Here is a 10977-nt window from a genome sequence, read left to right as displayed (position 1 = left end):
CATCTACTACTGTTCCAGAGCCACTATTATCTTAGAGTGAATCGGCAGAATCGAAGAGTCTCAGTTAGGGCTATGTATGATTAACTACTATCAACTTTAGGAAAACATTACGTTTAATTAACTTGATTCATCATTTCCTGTTGTTCCCTGGGTAAAATAGTTAGAGTACAACTTAGTCTCCACTTAGCAATTATTACGAATTATTTCTTAGTTTGGTGGATACGTATAATTGAACGTTAATAATAGCGTAAGAGGAGTAACTAAATTTAATGAAGTACCGTATATTAAATTACCCGTTATGTTTGTTACCGCCACAAAATGATTATGTAACCATAAATTAGGAATCTCGACGTATTCCTGTTTCTCTATCCATATCGAGGATGCTCCCACTAAAACGAACCGAAAGCAAATATCAACCAAAGTGTAGAAACTAATCGAATCAGCTACGCCGCTTCATTTAAATGTCCGACAATTATTGGATTGCATGAACACATGAGTTATGTTTGACCTACAATTATTCACGGTGATTTTTTGATACAAATATATTATACAGCAAATAGGGCGTGATGCTGCAGACTGCACAGATTAGAAAGTTACGACAATTACACGGAATAAAGGGCAAGCTGTACCAACTAGAGCAATCAAATGAATTTAAGCCTGTCAATACGATATGTTAATCAATCTTGATCAATACCATATTTTTTTTAAATACCAAACTGCTTCAGGAAGTCATACCGATTGCGAATCAAAAGAGTTATTTGAAAATAATGTTGTGCCTATGATGTCTTTCAACAAACAATGACAATGACGTTGCTAATGGATTTGGATGATCAATCTTGGCAGAAATTAACGTTGCTATTAAGAAAAAAGCTCATTGATGAGCGCATACATAATTTATATACGCTTAATTACGCTTAATATTTATAATTCAAGGTAAAAATAAATGTCCATCCTTGAACCTGCGAATGTTTTCTATTTAATGCCAATCAACGTGATTATAAATATGAGTCACGTGCATACTATATATTTATTTCGTTATTTATTTAAATTCCGCATTTTTTTTCAACAAGACAGAACAATGCGTGATTACATGTTCGCATGATTTAATCATTCGATGATTCTCCAGTTGTTTATGTCAAAAATCAACCAGAAAACGATTTGTTATTGACTGTAAAAATGTCGGATGATAAATTCGAATTATCGTATGTTTATTTATATCTATGATGAGCCCGCCCTGCCAAACAATAAAGTCAAACGCATGAAAATTTTCTCGGTTAACGCAACGACCACTTCTTTGTTTGCAGGTATAATAAATAGCGCGTTCCGGAAAAAAATACATACGTCCCGGACACAATAATGGACACCTTGAAAGCAGCAATTATCAAAATGCACATCTCCACACACAGGTAGAATAATAAAATACGACGACAATAAAGAAGGGAATATTACCATAAAGGCCGAGACGGTATCGAGAATCGGTGTTTTCATAATATTACATCAACAGGTAAAAACTAGTTATTAATTTTTGCGTCGAGTTGTAGTGGATAAAATGCTTGGATGCGATAAAAAGTAAATTTCTCGGTGAAGACTCAATAACTTTCGATTTCACACACTGATCTCGGTATAAATCGCGTGTTTATAAATTCGTTTTTTCATTTACGGGGGCGAGTCCAACTTCATCGTATTTGTTTATGGGTAAACCAATACGCTTTTTTAGTCAATTTGTTTTTTAAAATGTTAAATACATATACGTATTTACCAAAATACGTGCAAAATTGAAATAAATATTTGATTTTCAATTAATTTCAAAATTATGTATATTTATGTAAATAACCAATTAATTAAAAATATTAAATGATAAATGGGTTTTGGTTAGAATATACACACACATTTCGTATTAAATTATTAAGTAAGTACACAAAAATATAATTAAGCATGTTCAGTGTATTTATACTTCTTTCTGTTAATATTTACCAACTCAAAAAAATATGGATAAATATTTCATAATAATAATAAAAAAGACATTTAACGTGTTGTTTTAATTAAATTTTGTCATAAAATCTTATGTTTACATAAAACATCAATGAATATTAAAAATCTATAAAATTCTAATTTATTTATATTTTCACTATACAAATTATTATTGTTAATCATTTATCAATTTAAATAATTTTTACAATTTAAATAATCTTCCTAAAAAATATAATAATTATAGAACTAGTTTCTGGCATTTTCAACAAATGATTCAAGTGAACTAAATGCAGTTGATGTTTCAATATATTTAGTTAATATATGTGGAATTATAATAATAATAATTTTATATACAGTGGTGGTCATAATTAGAGAAACTTATTAAAATATATTAAAAATCTGACTACTATACAACCAGTTTATCTAATTTTAATCGTGTAAGAAAAATTTAATTCGGCGAAGAGAAATAAGAAGAGATATCTAAAAGTTTACGGCTAAATAAGTCAATCGTGTCACGTATTATTAATGAATTTAGGGAAACTAGTCAAGTGGTAGATACGAAAATATTTTTCTCAGTTCGAAAAACTCAAATAAATCGATAAGTGTGTAATTCGAATGTCAAAAAGCAATCCAATTTTATCGTCATCTGAAATTAAAGTCAACTTGGTGAAAATGGGACTTACGTTAAACATTATACAGGGGCAAAACTACACAAAAGGTTTAATAGAACCACAGTGAAATATGGTGGTGATTCAATTATGCTATGCTTCAATTATTCTGGGATAGGCCCCTTAGATTAATTTATGTACAGACACATATTAAACAACAATTTGCTTCCATCTATTGGAGATAGGATGCTCTTAATAAATGTATTTCAACATGAAAACAATTCTAAATGCATATCCAAAATAATGATGAAAGACCTTGTCTTGCCTGTCTTAATTTCAACATGTCAACTCTAGGTGGAGGATCAAATTTATAACAAAATTCGACATAAACATTTTTACAGATGTTAAACAAACTGATCAGAGCATTTCAAGAAGCTTGAAAAATGGTCGAGTCTATGCCACGGAGATGGGCAAAAATTATAAAACAAAAAGGATATTATACAAAGTGTTAACTTCTTTTCAAAATTAAAGTTGCTTATTTATGTTCAGCTTATTTTAGAAAAATATATGTAAGATTTTATAGAATAAGAATGTAGTTTTTATAATACTGTAAAAGCAACAATAGTAAATTAATATTATTCACATTGAATAAAAGAATTATGGCTAAAATAATTAACCTTTTAAAAATTATTATTTATAACTCCTAGTGTAAGTGAAGAAAATATTTATTGTGTTTTTAATATTATAAAAAATTGAAACAATAAAATAACCTTGAGCTTACATATATTTTGTTGTAAGAAAAGAAAATATTTATTTTTTAAAACCTTCTAAGAAAATGAAAAATAATCAAATATTGAAATAATAACTTTACCAGTAAACAAGAACAGAATAAGATGTTCATAAATACTGTAAATGTATATTAATTACAAATATATCTTTCAATATCCATCAATAAAACAAAATGTTTCCATAAATATTTTAAATAAAAAAATGTATAACTAATTTTCAGCATTTTTAGAAACACAATTACTTCATTAATAATAAAATATTTATATATTCTATAACATGTAAAACATGAATTCAAGTAAACTATTTTCAGTTGATATTTTGGAATACTTGCTTATTCCTAATTAGAAAATAATAATAATAAAACAACTACGCTTTCCTGGTAAATAAATATTTACCAGTACCTCAAGTACAAATAACCAAGAAGTAGTAATAATACAAGTACCTTTCAATATCCATCAACTCAAAAAAAATATAAATACTTTATAATAATAAAGACTATTAAAATGTATGTTTTATTTAATATTTGTCATAAAATTCTCATATTTACATAAGACATCAATAAAAACTAATTATTATTTTTAATTTATACAAAGCAAATTATAATTTAATAAATATTTTATTAATAATAAGAAGCTATTGTCAACATCTATCTACATCTGTATAATTACATTGTACTAGTGCAAATTACTTAATTATTCATACATCCAGACAAATCCTAACAACAACATAAATTTAATTAATATTTTTGTAAAAGTTTACAAATATATTTGTTTTTCAATGTTTATCAGTTTAAAACAAAAATGTATTTTATACATTTTGTAATAATAATAGTAATAATAATAATAGTAACATGAAATCCTATTTTATTTTAATTTGTGTGTGCAAATTACTATTTTTTCATTTATCATTAAAATAGATTTTTATTTATTTTGTTAAACAAATTGTAATAAGGACTTGTTATGAACACAAATTGCATTTCAAATTTATTATTATTTTATTTATTAAATTGGCTCATTCAGGTAAATAAAAATTAATTTGGCTTATAAAGTTTTATAGGTGTTTTTCAACACTAATAATAAGAATCGTTGAAGATTATTAACATTTGTATAATTAAATAAATAATATTTTATGTTGCATTAAAACCTCAATTAATAAGTTCTTCACATATTTAATCCGTCAGATAAAATCTATCTTGACTGTGTTACACCGATACAGCTCAAAGTGCGATTTTTTATAAAAGCTTCTACACACGGACATATTTATAAACACAGTGAAAACTATGTTTGCGTAAATAATATTAAAATTTTACTGCCCTGCCAATTTATAACTTTGATACGGTTGAATTTATTGCGCACATTGTTCCTGACCAACCTACCATAAATAATTTTAATTAAGTAAATGTAACGTGTCGCCCAATGTTTACAATTCGTACGTACGGCTTAATACAATGAGAAATGTGGGTTCGGTATCATAAACAATATTTCCTTCACTTGCGAATAAACCGATTAAATCGCCCTGTCACTCCAAACATAATATAATTAAGGCCGATTGTGTTAAATTCAAATATTTATAATTGATGAAACTTTCACTGTTCAAGTGTGTCCAGTCATAGTTTACGGAATCCGGCTCATTTCGTGTCGAATCGTAAAAAAATTGCGCATTTTACCGATGACTATCGGGATGAATAACAAAAGGCCGTGGCCTTTTTGCACAAGTAACAATTTTTAAAGTGGCCTGAAAGCTGAATGGCTGAAACGGCCATAAATAACCATTTAAGAAGATACAATCGTCGTACTTTTTTCTACACCATTTCTTCACCGGCTCGATAAGTTACATGGTCCCGCATCTAAGTTAACGTCGTTAATCGAAATAATAAAAGTCTTGGAAAAGTAAAACATGTTTGCATATCAAAGATCGTAAATTAACGAGAAAGAAATTTAAATGTTTTACGGTGTAGCCGAAGTATCATTTTCATCTACGGGGGCTAAACGTCAACTTCAAAATGCAATTATTGCAAACTTTTTGTTTACCTACAATTACTAATAAATATTGTTATTATTATGTAAATTAATGGTATATTGAAAACAATTTAATCATCCGGATAATTAACTACTTTAGCCTTGTATATTTCATTAAAAGAACAAACATGTGATGATTATTATTATATTCTTAAAACGTGAGGCACATGATTAAAACTTAATTCAAGTATATGAGCACATCGAAGTGATTAAAACATCTCAAGGAATCATGAATCCTATATTTAGTTTTCGAAGAATTTTACCATATCATATTTTAAATCATATTTTTGTTTTAATGTAATAAAAAACAACAATACTGTTAGTTATCATTACAAATATATAATATTAATCATGGATATTTTTCTATATTAAGGAAGGACCAGACATTACCAAAAATTGTTAGTCAGTTTATTTAATATATATGGTATATCTCAAACACATAATTTAACAACATACCCAGAAAACCTTATAACTATATGGTATGTACATATAATTATAAGCATCATTATTGGACCGAAGGTAAGCTAAATATTCAAGAAGAATATAACCTTCATTTTTATGAAGCTACAAACAAATATCAATTTGTCATGGTTAATAAAGACGTGTCTCTTCATGATCGATAACAAAAAGTTATTTGGTGTCTACTTTGAATAGCGTTTACCGGCACCTCCACTGACGAATGCGTTTTTGTTCAGTCTTTAGGTATGGCTTTAATTATAAGATACATGCAGGTATATTACTTGTTATTTTTGTTTGTTTGATGATATAGCTGTGGTTTCAATCAATAACATATCTACAAAACTTTTACATTAGAGATATGGAAACCTTTTTTTAAAATATTATTCCAATTTATCTGGAATAAATTTAAATTTTTAATTAATTGTCTTTTTAACCAGAAACTTCCAGAGGCAACGATATTAATTAAAATGATGGATAAAGACTCTTTTAATGAAATATACGTTTATTTTTATTTTATTTGTTTGGAATATGTAATTAATCAGCTACAAATTAGATTTTATTAACTAGATTCTGAAAACAATTACAAATTATATTTTTTAAAATCCAATTTTGCTCCCAAATAATCAAATTATTACAAATTATTATAATTAAGAAGCAACATTATAATGTATTGTTGTATACTGAATGCTCAATGTTACATTGACATTTAATTTGTCATACAAATTTTTGTAAATTTAGCGTCATCCATTACTTCTATGTACTAATCTGTAAGTATTTGTTCGACAACTTATAAAATTAACTTAACTTTATTATTCCTTTGTTAAAACAGCTTTACAAGAATTGCCTGCGACGAAAATTCATAATGGAAAACGAGCAAGGTAAATTTTTAAAAAATCTTACACGAAATCTTTAAATACTGTTTCAGGAAGAAAGAAATCTAAGAAAGCACTGTACATTATTATAATGCTGGGTGCACTACTTCCCCTTGCCCTCTTTATTTGGCTCTTTAACATAAAATGTCCCATAACTCCTGACCCATATACCATGGACTTAATATTTGCAAATGTGATGTACATCGTGTCATATCCGGTTAAAGTTCCGGGTAGATTGCTCTTCTTTACCGTAAGTAAATTTATGTGATTTTGATGTGGTTCAGTAATGAAACTTTCTTTAAGGCACGTCACCTCCTTGGCTGGTAAGAATATTGATATGCAGTTGTAGAGGGTTGCTTTGGTTGGGGATTATGGAATACAAATTTATCGTCTTTATGTTACATACAATATAATTTCGACTATGACTAAAATCATGAAATACATTTTGAACACATTTTATATATTATTTTATTTCTAAAAGTAATCATAAGTTTACCACATTACAGGTAAGTATTCTCTTGGAAGAAATGAAGCATTTTATTAATTGCATATACCAGTACCCACAATTTGTTTTTTAAATTCAATGAGCAAAAAGTTGGTTCAATTCACATATACTTGATTCAAATGATGCCTTATGGTGTTCATGTAAGCTAAAACAGTTTACAACATGAAAGTATAAGGTTGAGTTAAGCAATATTTCTAAGCAATTAGAATTAGATAGATCAAACTTTTTCTACAGAAAGGAGGTTGACCTAAGAAAACTACCGGCAAAAATGTACAACTCTCCGTGCAGGACCCATTTAGAGTAGTAGAATATATTAAAAAGGAACTAGGGGACATTGACATTTCAGTATATACGGTTTGTTGCCGTGTGAAGGAAAACAATTTACTTGTTCGAAAATCTGGGAAGAAACCGTTCATTTTCATGAAAAACTGATGGCCCAAATAGAAACACTGATGTTTTCTGATGAAACAAAGTTTAACGTGTGTAATTCTAATGATATTTGTTGGATGAGGCGTCCAGAGAACATGGTGCAGAAAATGTAATGATTTGGGGCTTGTTTTTCTGGTATTAAAGTAAGTCTTTTAAGAAAAATTAATGGAATAATAGATAGATGTCAGTATATCAATATTCTTAGCAATACAATGCTACTGTAAGCAGCAGGTCAATTATATGGCACTTTCACCATGATGGATGAACCCATGCATACGGCAAAACTTGTGAAGCAATGATTCCAACACTATAATGTGACAATTTTGAAATGGCAAGCGCACAATCCAAATCTTAACCCCATTGAAAACCCCGCGCTTTTGAAATTTAATCCAGTTCATTATTACCAAAACCATAAAACTTTCTACAGATGAAATCTGTAGTCAATGTCCTTAGAGGAAATAGACCTAGTGAAGCAACAAGTAATGTCAATAAAAAATTGTACAATTCTCCGTTCGGGAACCTTTTTGAACAGTAGTTGAAATTACGAAAAAATTATACTATTTTCATTTAACTTGCATTCTTAAAAGTCTGTCAGGAAACCGTTCATTTTCATGAAGAACAACGGGACCACATCGAATTCGACTATGAACATATAAAATAAACCAAAATCAAGTAGAATATATAGTTATTTTCTGAAAAGAGCATGTATAGAGACCAGAAGGTTTGATTAAAGGTACATATTTGGATACTAAACATGGTATTAGAGATGTAATCGTTTGATGCTTTTCTGGTATTGAAATTTTTCATATGGGTTTGAAATGGGCAGTGCTGAATCCAGATCTCAACCTTATTGCAAACTTTTGGGAAATGATGAATAAGAAAATTCGTTCAACTCAAAAATTAAAAATTCTGAAGATTTGTATAATACAATTGTTGCACCTCTTGGTGATAAATGAAATTAATAAATATATGTTTAAAATTTTATGCATTGTATGTTTTATTGTTGATATAAAAGAAAATATAGTCATAATCTATTATAATTAACAAAAAATTATAAAGTACGTTGTTTCTCGTACTGTAAATGAGTAAATAAATTGTTACTACACACAATAAATATATTTATATTGGCAATGGCACTAATTGTCAAATTTTGTTTATTTAATATATTTTAAATTATGCGGTTTAACAATTTAACATAACATAACAAATTATGTGAATGGTATCTTGATGATTGATTTTATACTTCAGTTTTTAAAATCGTTATTCTGCCTCAGGTGTCCGTACGTACAATCGTCACGTATAATTAAAACTACTGTCAATAAACCATTTATTATAAATATCCTGACTATTCATCGTGCACGATCAACTGCTGAATCTCATTATGAAAATGAAAATTAAGATACATTTTTCAATTGCCAGTTCTTTGAACCCTATTCTTTGATTCATCCCACTGAAATGCATAATGTATTAAATGCAAATGAACAGACATGTTAAGGTACAGTAAAAATATCCAACTACAAATGTATACTTTGTTAACTTAATGTGAATTCCTTAGATGCATGATAGAAAATAATTTAAATCTGCCGGCTAATTTTTGTAAAAATAATTGATTGCAATACACTTTTCATAAATATCATTGCGTACCGTCATTTTTTAACAAATAAAAGATAAAAACAATATTCTCGGAAATTAAAGCTAACTGAATAAAGTTATTTTAAGGGTAATATATGGACAAATAATATTAAAAATCACAATTTAAAAAATAAACAATTTGTATTACCGCGCCATCTAGTAGAGTCTGCCTAAACTGCTAGTATTACGTTTCAGTTATCTTCCCGTAAACTTTTAGTTACGCTATTTAATGTGGCACGTCCTCTTCATTGATGCAATGCGCAGTAAAGTAATTTGCTTGCAAATAATTTATTTCGTGAATAATTAGCAACGTTAACGTTAAATTATTCTCCGAGCTTTAGTAGTTTTACAGTTTTATTTCTGGTTGATGTAGGACTGGTTAATTTCCTTCTCATTTTGTGAATATGTGTAAAATTGTTTTGGCTTTATTTGTCAAGCACTGCATGTAATTCCCAGGAAGTGAAAAACTCAATTCATATTACGAATTTTCAATAATGTAACATTTTTAGATGATCTTTACAATTACGACCATTTATAACAAAACCAGAATATTGATTATTGTATGCTAAAATTTGAAAAATTAAAAAAAAAAAATAAAGTATTCTACACAGACACTTTAGGTAAATCAAAATATCTATATAAATTCTATGCGTTTAGATTTTGTTACTTAGGAACCAATCAAATTTAAAATACAATTTTACAAAAACTTTACATAATTTTGTAAATTAGTTTTAGGTAGTGCTGTTAAATATTTTAGTTAACGATTAAAACCAACTTATTTATTTAAATATTTATTAAATAAATTTATAGTTTCTTCATCTTAAAAAACTAGTTGATATAATTTTGACACAATATAAAGTAAATATATAAAATAGACCACCACAAATAAATTTAATGATAAATCGGTTATACATGGAATCATAAACGGGAATTTTAAATACTATACCGATTGTGTTACTATTATTTATAGTAGGTACACGTTTATTACAGGATCATTTTAATTAATACAATTTAAAGCCAAATTATTATTGTTTGTTCGCAATTATTCAATAAATTTATGAATATTATTTAAATTATTAGTTTCATTGTAAATTTATGAGAATAAGCTGTGTGTAAATTACTTATTTAGTAATTAAAAATTAAAATATTATATTTTCATTAAAATAAGATGTGAACATATAAGCAACTATTAATAAGTTGTTAAATTTTGGGAAATTTTAATTTTCATTCTCTCATAAAATAATAAAAAAAAATGTTAATAATTAAATGTGTTAATAATAACACATTTTGAAATATTCGAAGTTCAACATTTTCAACACAGTCTGTATGTATAAATTGAAAAGTAACTTCATAAAAGGTGTTGAAAAAGGGTTACAAACTTTCAAAGGATGTAGGATGAATTAAAATTGAGAATTATTTTTTCCACTCCAATTGTGTACATTTATTTCCTCGCAGTTTCTTGTTTTCATAGGCAAAAATTTAGGAATATCGTATCCTAGAAAATCTCCACATTAAACAAATTTAGACAAAGATCAAAAGATTCACAATTACGTATGCTTTTGTATTGATTTAGAAATTGATAAAATTTTGAAAAAAGTACCAGATTTTATATTTTAATGGGAATTTTATTTACTTCTTCCTTAATATAGTTTTAAAGGGACATAGTTACTTAATCTATTTATGTACTTAAAAAC

General features: G+C 27.4%; 1 long non-coding RNA gene across 1 annotated transcript; it reads left to right on the top strand.

Annotated features, from left to right (window-relative positions):
* The first annotated feature begins 6520 nt into the window (after positions 1-6520).
* On the top strand, positions 6521-7176 carry LOC109606637 (uncharacterized). The gene is made up of 4 exons (XR_002192111.2): positions 6521-6612; positions 6675-6723; positions 6771-6967; positions 7021-7176. It is a non-coding gene; the product is annotated as an uncharacterized LOC109606637 (long non-coding RNA).
* The last annotated feature ends 3801 nt before the right edge of the window (positions 7177-10977 follow it).

Source organism: Aethina tumida, chromosome 1, assembly GCF_024364675.1.
Source record: "Aethina tumida isolate Nest 87 chromosome 1, icAetTumi1.1, whole genome shotgun sequence".
In the NCBI taxonomy this organism is placed as follows: domain Eukaryota; kingdom Metazoa; phylum Arthropoda; class Insecta; order Coleoptera; family Nitidulidae; genus Aethina; species Aethina tumida.
This window is presented reverse-complemented; position numbering and strand designations above follow the sequence as displayed.